Source organism: Loxodonta africana, chromosome 11, assembly GCF_030014295.1.
Source record: "Loxodonta africana isolate mLoxAfr1 chromosome 11, mLoxAfr1.hap2, whole genome shotgun sequence".
NCBI classification, from domain to species: Eukaryota; Metazoa; Chordata; class Mammalia; order Proboscidea; family Elephantidae; genus Loxodonta; species Loxodonta africana.
Genome location: NC_087352.1, coordinates 23,019,288 through 23,031,385, shown reverse-complemented (window position 1 = coordinate 23,031,385; position 12,098 = coordinate 23,019,288).

The window sequence follows — 12,098 nt, the reverse complement described above, 5'->3', positions numbered from 1 at the left end:
TGTTAGGTGCCATCAAGTCGGTTCTGACTCACAGTGACCCTATCCACAACAGAACGAAACACTGCCCAGTCATGAGCCACCCTTACAATCGTTGTTATGCTTGAGCTCATTGTTGCAGCCACTGTGTCAACCCACCTCGTTAAGGGTCTTCTTCTTTTCCACCAACCCTGTACTCTGCCAGGGACTGATCCTTCTCCAGGGACTGATCCCTCCTGACAACATGTCCAAAGTATGTAAGATGCAGTCTCACCATCCTTGCTTCTAAGGAGCATTCCGGTTGTACTTCTTTTTTTTTTTAATTTTTATTGTGCTTTTATGTGAAAGTTTACAAATCAAGTCAGTCTCTCACACAAAAACTTATACATACCTTGCTACATTCTCCCAATTGCTCTCCCCCTAATGAGACAGCCCGCTCCCTCCCTCCACTCTCTCTTTTCGTGTCCATTTCGTCAGCTTCTAAGCCCCTCTACCCTCTCATCTCCCCTCTAGGGAGGAGACGCCAACATAGTCTGAAGTGTCCACCTGATCCAAGAAGCTCACTCCTCACCAGTGTCCCTCTCCATTCCATTGTCCAGTCCAATCTCTGTCTGAAGAGCTGGCTTTGGGAATGGTTCCTGTCCTGGGCCAATGGGAGGTCTGGGGGCCATGACCACCGGGATCCTTCTAGTCTCAGTCAGACCATTAAGTCTGGTATTTTTACGAGAATTTGGGGTCTGCAACCCACTGCTCTCCTGCTCCCTCAGGGGTTCTCTGTTGCGTTCCCTGTCAGGGCAGTCATCGGTTGTAGCTGGGCACCATCTAGCTCTTCTGGTCTAGGATGATGTAGTCTCTGGTTTATGTGGCCCTTTCTGTCTCTTGGGCTTGTAATTACCTTGTGTCCTTGGTGTTCTTCATTCTCCTTTGATCCAGGAGGGTTGAAAACAATTGATGCATCTTAGATGGCTGCTTGCTAGCGTTTAAGACCCCAAATGCCACTCTTCAAAGTGGGATGCAGAATGTTTTGTTAATAGATTTTATTATGCCAATTGACTTAGACGTCCCCTGAAACCATGGTCCCCAGACCCCTGCCCCTGCTACGCTGGCCTTCGAAGCATTCGATTTATTCAGGAAACTTCTTTGCTTTTGATTTAGTCCAATTGTGCTGACCTCCCCTGTATTGTGTGCTGTCTTTCCCTTCACCTAAAGGAGTTCTTATCTACTATGTAATTAGTGAATACCCTTTTTCTTCCCTCCCTCCCTCCCCTGTCTTGTAACCATCAAAGAATATTTTCTTCTCTCTTTAAACTATTTCTTGAGTTCTTATAATAGTGGTCTTATACAATATTTGTCCTTTTGCAACTGACTAATTTCACTCAGCATAATGCCTTCCAGATTCCTCCACGTTATGAAATGTTTCACAGATTCATCACTGTTCTTTGTGTAAATATGCCATAATTTATTTATCCATTCATCCACTGATAAGCACCTTGGTTGCTGCACTTCTTCCAAGACAGATTTGTTCGTTCTTTTGGCAGTCCACGGTATATTCAATATTCTTCGCCAACACCACAATTCAAAGGTGTCAACTCTTCTTCAGTCTTCCTTATTCATTGTCCAGCTTTCACGTGCATATGATGCGATTGAAAATACCATGGCTTGGGTCAGGCTCACCTTAGTCTTCAGGGTAACATCTTTGCTCTTCAACACTTTGAAGAGGTCCTTTGCAGCAGATTTGCCCAATGCAATGTGTCTTTTGATTTCTTGACTGCTGCTTCCATGGGTGTTGATTGTGGATCCAAGTAAAATGAACCCATGACAACTTCAATCTTTTCTCCGTTTATCATGATGTTGCTCATTTGTCCAGTTGTGAGGGTTTTTGTTTTCTTCATCTTGAGGTGCAATCCATACTGAAGGCTGTGGTCTTTGATCTTCATTAGTAAGTGCTTTAAGTCCTCTTCACTTTCAGGAAGCAAGGTTGTGTCATCTGCATAATGCAGGTTGTTAATGAGTCTTCCTCCAATCCTGATGCCGCATTCTTCTTCATATAGTCCAGGTTCTTGTATTATTTGCTCAGCGTACAGATCAAATAGGTATGGTGAAAGAATACAACCCTGACGCACACCTTTCCTGACTTTAAACCAATCAGTATCCCCTTGTTCTGTCCAAACAACTGCCTCTTGATCTATGGAAACGTTCCTCATGAGCACAATTAAGTGTTCTGGAATTCCCATTCTTTGCAGTGTTCCCCATAGTTTGTTATGATCCACACAGTCAAATGCCTTTGCATAGTCAATAAAACACAGGTAAACATCCTTCTGGTATTCTCTGCTTTCAGCCAGGATTCATCTGACATCAGCAATGATATCCCTGGTTCCATGTCCTCTTCTGAAACCGGCCTGAATTTCTGGCAGTTCCCTGTCGATATATTGCTGCAGCCGTTTTTGAGTGATTTTCAGCAAAATTTTGCTTGTGTGTGATATTAACGATATTCTATAATTTCCACATTCGGTTGGATCACCTTTTTTGTCTATGTATGTATCTATCATCTATGTGTATATATATATATGTATATATATATACATATATATAGACAGTGGGAGAAAAGTTTATATAAAGGACATGGCTCATGTGGTTGTAGAGGCTGGAAAGTCCCAAGTCTGTGGGTCAGGCTGGAGGCTTCTCCTGACTCATGTAGCTGCAGTGGCTGGCGAACCCAAGATCGGTAGGTCAGGCAACAGGCCTCTGGCTTACAGGCTATGGAAGCTGAGGAAATTCCAAGACTGCTAGGTAAGCTGCTAGGTCAGGCTGCTGGCTCACAGGCTGCAGAGGCTGACGAATCCCAAGACTGGCAGGTAAGCTGCTAGCTCAAGTCCCGAGAACTAGAGGTCAGATGAACAAGAGCCAGTGCAGGATCCAGAGCAAGCAAAAGCCTCCAAGCCTTGCCTGAAAGTTTACATATATTAGGTTCAGGCTACACCCCCAAGGAAACTCCCTTTCAACTGATTGCCTACTCACAGCAGATCCCATCATGGAGGTGATCACATCATTGTACAACTGCCAAATTACATCATAACTGGCAAACCACTAGGAATCATGACCCAGCCAGGTTGACACACAACCTTAATGATCACAGTTCACCCTCAGGGGTATATCAACTCTCCCGCCCTATGTCATAACTTAGTCCGCAGGGATCTTGATTGCCTTTCTCTTCCACAAGATGTCACATTGGCCCATTACATTTTTGACGTTATGATGATTGGACCTAGTAAGCAAGAAGTGTCAGTGACTCCAGACTTATTGGTAAAACATTTGTGTGTTAGAGGGTGAAAAATCAATCCCACAAAAATTTAGGCACCTTCCACCTCCGTGAAATTTCTAGGGGTCCAGTGGTGTGGGGCATGTTGAAATATTCCATCTAAAGAGAAGGATAAGTTATTGCATTTGGCCCCTTCCACAACTGAAAAGGAGGCACAATGCCCAGTGGGCCTCTTGGGATTTTGAAGGCAACATGCCCCTCATTTGGATGTGCTACTCCAGCCTATTTATCAAGTGACTGGAAAAGCTGCTAGTTTTGAATGTGGCCCAGAACAAGAGAAGGCTCTGCAACAGGTTCAGGCTGCCGTGCAAGCGGCTCTGCCACCTGGAGCATATGATCTGACTTATCCAATGGTGCTTGAATTGTCAGTGGCAGATAGAGATACTGTTTGGAGTCTTTGGCAGGCCCCTATTGGTGAATCACAGCGCAGACCCTTAGGACTTTGAACTAAAGCCCTGCAGTCTCCTTTTGAGAAACAGCTTTTGGCTTGTTACTGGGCATTAGTAGATACTGAACGCTTAACCATGGGCCAACAAGTCACCATGCAGCCTGAGCTGCCCATCATGAACTGGGTGTTGTCTGACCCATAGAGCCATAAAGTTGGACATGCACAGCAGCACTCCATCATTAAATGGGAGTGGTATATATGAGATGGGGCCTGAGCAGGACCTGATGGCACAAATAAGTTGTGTGAGGAAATGGCCCAAATGCCCATGGTCTCCATGCTTGTCATTTTACCTTCCATCTCCCAGTCTGTACCTTGGCCTCATGGGGAGTTCATTGTAATCAGTTGACTAAGGAAGAGGAAGCGGACAGTGGCAGCACTACAGACTCTTTCTGGAACCTCCTACCACCAAGAATGAAGAGCCAGGAGCAAAGTGCATCCTTTCGAACCCCAGAGTCCCTGTGCTGAGAAACTTCTAGACCCTGGGGAAGACTGATGACAAGGACCTTCCCCCAGAGCCAACAAAGAGAGAAAGCTTTCCTTTGGAGCTGGTGCCCTGAATTTGGACTTCTGGCTTCCTAAAATGTGGTAGAATCAATTTTTCTTGGTTAAAGCCATCTACTTGTAGTATTTCTGTTAGAGCAGCACTGTATAACTAAGACAAAATCTGGTCCGAGGGGGCAGAGTTGCTTTCCTGGTGGGCTTGGGAGGCAGAACTGAAGCCCAGAGCTGAGGGCCTTCACCCAAATTCTGGAGAGTGTGGCCAACTCCCAGAGTCTAGAGGGTGTTGCCATTGTCTAAATGGTCTCAGAGAACAGAGGATTATTTTCAAGCCTTGAGAGCTAATGTAATGTGTTCTGCTGACTTGCTCGCTGTCTGTTATCCCTTCTTTCCCTCCCATTTCTCCCGTTTGTAATGGAAATGTCTACCATGTGTCTGTTCCGCCATTGTACTTTGGAAGCAGATAATTCGTATTCTAGATTTCACAGATGAAGAGGAATTTTTGCAATTTGGACTTGGAGTTGATTTAAGACTTTTGATATGATGGGCAAGGACATAAACTTTTGGGGGCTAAAAGGTGGGATGTTATGGATTGAGTTGTATCCCCCCAAAATGTGTATCAACTTGGTTAGGCCATGATTCCCAGTATTGTGTGATTGTCCACCATTTTGTGATCTGATATGATTATCCTGTGTGGTAAATACTAACATCTATGATGTTAATGGAGTCCTGGTGGCATAGCGGTTAAGAGCTAGGCTGCTAACCAAAATGTGGGCAGTTCGAATCTACCAGCTGCTCCTTGGAAACTCTATGAGGCAGTTCTACTCTGTCCTGTAGGATTGCTATGAGTCATAATCAACTTGACAGCATCAAGTTTAGTTTTTTTTGTTGTTGTTGTTGTTTTAAGATGTTAATGAGGTAGGATTAGAAGCAGCTATGTTAGTGAGGCAGGACTCAAGCTACAGGATTAGGTTGTATTTTGAGCCAGTCTCTTTTGAAATATAAAAGAGAGAATTGAGCAGAGAGGAGGGGAACCTCATTACCAACAAGAAAGAAGTGCCGGAAGTGGAGTATGTCCTTTGGAACTGGGGTCTCTGCACTGAGAAGCTCCTACACCCAGAGGAAGATGGATGACAAGGACCTTTCTCCAAAGCCGACAGAGAAAGACTTCTGCTGGAGATGGTACCCTGAATTTGGACTTCTAGCCTCCTAAACTGTGAAAGAATAACTTTCTGTTTGTTAAAGTCATCCGCTTGTGGTATTTCTATTATAGCAGCGCTAGATAACTAAGACAAATATTCTTGTACACATACCGGCATTCTTACATACACATAAACACTCTTACATGCACACAAATATTCTTACCAAAAACCAGTGCCTCTGAGTTGATTCTAACTCATGGTGACCCTACAGAACAGAGTAGAACTTCCCCACAGTGTTTCCAAGGATAGGCTGATGGGTTCAAACTGCAGCCAAATGCTTAAGCATTGTGCCACCAGGGCTCCCAAACATATGTACACATTCTTTTTTTTTTAAATTGAACTTTAGATGAAGGTTTACAGAACAAACTAGTTTCTCATCAAAGAGTTAGTATACACATTGTTGTGTGACATTGGTTAACAACCCCACGACATGTCAACACTCTCCCTTCTCCACCCTGAGTTCCCCATCACCAGCTTTCCTATTCTCTCCTGCCTTCCAGTCCCTGCCCCAGGGCTGGTATGCACACATTTTTATATGCACACATTTTTTTTTTTTTATTTAGATGAAGGTTTACAGAGCAAGCTAGTTTCTTATTAAAAAATTAATACACATATTGTTTTGTGACATCGGTTGCCAACCCCATAACATGTCAACACCCTCCCCCTCTTGACCTTGGTTCACCATTACCAGCTTTCCTGTCCCCTCCTGCCTTCTTGTCCTTTACCCTGGTCTGCTGTACCCCTTTATTCTCATTTTGTTTTATAGGCCTGTTTAATCTTCGGCTGAAGGGTTAACCTTGGGAGTGACTTCATTACTGAGTTAAAAGAGTGCCCAGAGGCCATACTCTCAGGGTTTCTCCAGTCTCTGTCAGGCCAGTAAGTCTGGTCTTTTTTTGTAAGTTAGAATTTTGCTCTACATTTTTCTCCAGCTCTGTCCAGGACCCTCTATTGTGATCCCTGTCAAAATAGTCAGTGGTGGTAGCTGGGCACCATCTAGTTGTACTGGACTCAGTCTAGTGGAAGCCACGGTAGTTGTGGTCACAAACATTCTTATATGAACGCATTCTTACATGCATACATTCTTATACACATTCAAGCATTCTTATATGCACATAAACATCCTTTTTATGCATATACACATATGCAAACCTTCCTCTTGAATTTCTACCTAGGAGTGGAATTGCTGTGTCATAGGTAAGCATATGTTAAACTTTGCTAGAAACTTCCAAACAGTTTTCCAAAGCAGTCGTACCGTGTTCTGCTTCCTTTTCGGTACATGTTCAGTGCCTTTCTTGTCTGGTAATCTTCTGTTTTCACTCTCTTCTCTCCATAAAACTGTCTCATAACCTCACATAAGCTTGTGTGCTGGGGATGAGGGGACCTGGGCTAGCTCTCCTTGTGGCAGACAGACTCCAAAATGGGCTTCGGTGATTCTCACTCCTGGTATTCATGTTCCTGTGTAATCTGCTCCCCATGAGTTTGGTGGGACATGTGACTTGCTTCTAACCTATAGAACATGGTAAAGGAAATGGGATATCACTTGAGTGATGATGTTACACAAGATTGCAACTTCCATCTTGCCAGCAGACTCTCTTTATTGCTTTCTTGGCTTGTGTCTTAGTTTCTAGAGCTGCTGTAACAGAAATACAGGTAGTCCCTGACTTGTGACATATTTGAGTTACGACAAACTGTGTTTATGACAGTCCTTTTTTTGTACATCTTAATGTTAGTAACATGCACTACACACAATGTTGCAGAGTGTAATTTGCTAATGTTTTCATTCTCAGATGTAATGTTTCCAGCCCCCCAAAGCAAATAAAGATAGGATTTATTAAGATATTGATAATAAAAGGCAATAGTAAGGAAAACTAAAAAAAAAAAAAAAGCGGTACTTGACTTAAGTCAGAACCAACTTACCGTGGAGTTGTCAGAACGGAACCCCATCGTAAGTTAGGGACTAAATGTAGTCACTCAGCAAAGAACAGGCATCTTGGGGTGCAGAAAGCAAATTCTTCTGCCTAAAAGAATGCAGGTAGTCCCCTACTTATGACGTATTCGAGTTACGACAAACTGCACTTAGGACCACCCTTTTTTTGGTACATCTTATAGTTCGTAACATGTGCTACATACAATGTTGCAGAGCGTAGTTTGATGATGTCATCATATTTGTACTGTTTTCAACCCCCGAAGGCAAATAAAGATCAGATTTATAAAGATACTGATAATAAAAGGCAATAAGAATGAACATTAAAGGAAAATGAGATACTTGATTTTACATCAGAGCCAACTGACGATGGAGTGGTCGTTGGAATGGAACCCTGTTACATGTCAGGGACTACCTGTACCACAGTGGGTGGTTTAAACAACTGAAATTTATTTTCTCACAGTTCTGAAGGATAGAAGTCTGAGTTCAGGGTACTGGCTCTAGGGGAAGGCTCTTTGTCTGCTCTGGGGGAAAATCCTTGTCTGTTTCGGCTCTGTTCCTCAGTTCCTTGGTGATCTCCACATGGCATCAATCTTTCTCTATTTGTATGTGCTTACTTCTGTGCTTAATCTGCTCCTTGTGTATTTCAAAAGTGATTTTTCTAAGACACACGCTACACTGATATAAGCCTGATTAACATAACAGAGAAAACCCTATTCCCAGATAGGATTATATCCACCTGTACAACCCGTTGCTATCGAGTTGGCTCCAACTCATACAAACCCTATAGGACAGTAGAACTGCCCCACAGGGTTTCCAAGGCTGTAATCTTTATGGATTCAGACTGTCACATCTTTCTCCCTTGGAGAAGTTGGTGGGTTCAAGTTGCTGACTTTTCAGTTAGCAGCTGAGCACTTAACACTGTGCCACTAGGGCTCCTTATCCACATGTATAGGGGTTAGAATTTACAATACTTTTTTTTTATTATTATATTTAGGGGGACACTATTTAATCCATAACATCTTGCATCCTTTCACAAAGTGAGCTGCCATGATGGAGAGACCCACATGGCAAGGAACTAAGGGTGGTCTCCAGCTTTTATGGATTGAATTGTGTCCCTCCAAAATATGTGTCATAAATCCTAACCTCTATGCCTGTGGTTAAAATCTCATTTGGGAATGATTTGTCTTTGTTATGTTAATGAGGAAGGGTTAGCATAGGGTGTGTCTTGAGCCAATCTCTTATAAGACATAAAAGGGGCAGATTAAGCAAAGCAGAGAGAGGCGAAATCAGATGCCAAGCCACGTGGACATCTCCGAGGAACCAGCAAACAGAAGCTGAAGAGACAAGGACCTTCCCCCAGAGCCAACATAGAGAGAAAGCCTTCCCCTAGAGACGGCACACTGAATTTGCACTTCTAGCCTCCTGAGCTCTGAGACAATAAATTTCTGTTAAAGCCACCCAGTTATGGCATTTCTCTCATAGTACCACTAGATAACTAAGACACCAGACAACAGCGAACAAGGAACCGAGACCCCGGTCCAGTTCCTCCAAAGAACTGAATTCTGCCAACAACCATCTGGATCGGAAAAGGATCCTTCCCCTGCCCACTTACAGATCAGACTCCATTTTTGGCTGACATCTTTATTGCAGCTCCATAAAATGTCTTGAAGCAGAGAACCCTGCTAAGCTATGCCCCCAGAAACTCTAATACATGTATATTGTTTAAGCCAATAACTTCGTGGTAATATTGTGACATGGAGCCCTGGTGGCACAACAGTTAAGCACTCACTACGAATGAAGGGTCAGGGGTTCAAACTCACCCAGCAGCTCTGTGAGAGAAAGCCCTGGTGATCTGCTTCTGTAAAGATTACAGCCAAGAAAACTCTGTGAGGCAGTTCTATTCTATAACTCATGGAGTCACTAGGAGTCAAAATTGACTCAGTGGCACCTAAAACAACAAACAACAATATTGTCACACAGCAATGTTGTTATTGTGTGCTGCTGAGTTGATTCCGACTTATAGCCACTTTTTTTTTTTTTTATAGGACAGAGCAGAACTTCCCCACAGGGTTTCCAATGCTGTAATCTTTACGTGTGTTATAGTGAAATGTGCAAAGACCTGAAGTTAAAAAACCAAAAGGGAAGAACAGGCTCAGCATTTCTCAAGCCTCGAGTTGCAATATTAAAGGATCCTCCAGGGAAATTATTGAACAGCATAGGAAGCATCTAAAGAAGATGGAAGGAATACACAGAGACACTGCACCAAAAAGGACTGGTTGATGTTCAACCATTTCAGGAGGTAGCATACGATCAAGAACTCATGGTATTGAAGGGAGAAGTCCAAGATGCACTGAAGGAAATGACAAAAAACAAGGCTCCAGGAATTGACGGGGTACCAATTGAGATGTTTCAACAAACGAATGCAGCGCAGGAAGCGCTCACTCGTCTATGTCAAGAAATTTGGAAGGCAGATTCCTGGCCAACTGACTGGAAGAGATCTATATTCATGCCCATTCAAAAGAAAGGTGATTCAACCAAATGCAGAAATTATCAAACGGTATCATTAATATCACAGACAAGTAAAATTTTGCTGAAGACCATTCAAAAGTGGTTATAGCAGTACATCAACAGGTAACTGCTGGAAGTTCAAGCCAGATTCAAGACATAGAGCCAGGGATATCATTGCTGACGGCAGATGGGTCCTGGCTGAAAGCAGAGAAAACTAGAAAGGTGTTTACCTGTGTTGTATTGACTATGTAAAGGCATTGAACTGTGTGGATCATAACAAACTATGGGGAACACTGAGAAGAATGAGAATTCCAGAACACTTAATTGTCCTCACGAGCAACCTGAACATAGACCAAGAGGCAACCGTTTGAACAGGATAAGGGGATATTGCGTGGTTTAAAGTTAAGAAAAACAGGTGTCGGGTTGTATCTTTTCACCATATTTATTCAATCTGTATGCTGAGCAAATAATCTGAGAAGCTGGATATATGATGAAGAACGTGTCATCGTGATTGGAGGAAGACGCATTAACAACCTGCGACATGCAGATGACACAACCTTGCTTGCTGAAAGTGAAGAGGACTTGAAGCACTTACTGATGAAGATCAAAGACCACAGCCTTTAGTATGGGTTGCACCTCAACATAAAGAAAACAAGAATCCTCACAACTGGACCAGTAAGCAACATCATGATAAACGGAGAAAAGGTTGAAGTTGTCAAGGATTTCATTTTACTTGGATCCACAATCAACACTCATGAAGGAGCAGTCAAGAAATCAAACGACATGTTGCATTGGGCACATCTGCTACAAAAGACCTTTTTAAAGTATTAAAACCCTCACTTTGAGGACTAAAGTGCACCTGACCCAAGCCGTGTTGTTTTCAATTGCCTCATTTGCATGTGAAAGCTGGATAATGACTAAGGAAGACCAAAGAAGAATTGATGACTTTTGGTGTTGCTGAAGAATACTGAATACACCGTGGACTACCAGAAGAACGAACAAATTTGTCTTGGAAGAAGTACAGCCAGTACTTCTCATTAGAAGCAAGGTGCTCAATAGAAGCAAGGATGGTGAGACTTTGTTCATATATTTTCGGCATGTTATCAGGAGGGACTAGTCCCTGCAGAAGGACATTATGCTTGATAAAGTAGAGGGTCAGTGAAAAAGAGGAAGACCCTCAGCGATGTGGATTGACACAGTGGCTGCAGCATGGACTGAAGCATAACAATGATTGTGAGGATGGTGCAGGACTGGGCGATGTTTTGTTCTGTTGTGCAGAAGGTTGCTACAGGTCAGAAGTGACTCGATGGCACCCAACAACGACAACAACAATCTTTACCTAAGTGAACTGCCACATCTTTCTCTTGTGGAGTGGCTGCTGGGTTTGAACTGCTGACTTTTCGGTTAACAGCCAAACACTTAACCGCTGTGCCACCAGGTCTCCTTTCTCCTCAAGTACAGACCTCTTATTATACAACAGCATCTCTCTTTTACTGAGGGCTTTTTTAGTTACTAGTGCTGCTATAACAAAAATACCACAAGTTGTTGTTTTTACTCCCCCCATGGAGGAGTCCTTGGGTGGTAAAAATGGTTCAGCACTGGACTATTAACTGAAAGGTTGGTGATTCAAACCCACTCAGAGGTGCCTTGGAAGATGGGGCTGGCAATCTACTTCTGGAAGGTCACAGTCTTGGAAACCCTATGGAATACATTTCTACTCTGTAACACAAGGGGTCTCCATGAGTTGGAATTAACTCAATGGCAACTTGCTTTTTTGTTGTTGCTGTTTTTCTTTACAGTGCTTGCTGTCTCATTCTCCTAAATGTTCACTCGCGGTGTGATGGATCACTTTCTCGTGGCCTTTCTTGCCATGGTCTTGTAACTCCCACCCAATTGATTGGGTAGGACTGTGCAAATGAGGTCATTGTGGCCCGCCAAGGGGATTGGCCAGTTTTGCCATTCCAGTAGGCTTTCAAAGAGAGCCAATTTCAGAGCACAGAGAGGATTCCACCACCACCAAGGAAGAAGGGCCAAGAGCAGAGTGTGTCCTTTCGACCTGGGATTCCTGGGCTGAGAAGCTCCTGAAACCATGAGACAGAATGAGAGAGAGAGAGAGCTATAACTCTGAAGGTGAGAAGTAGTGGCAGAGAAACAGTGGCAGGAGAGACAGGCAAGAGATAGTGCAGTGGGCTTCTGAGCCCACTGAGTGAGAGAGCTGAG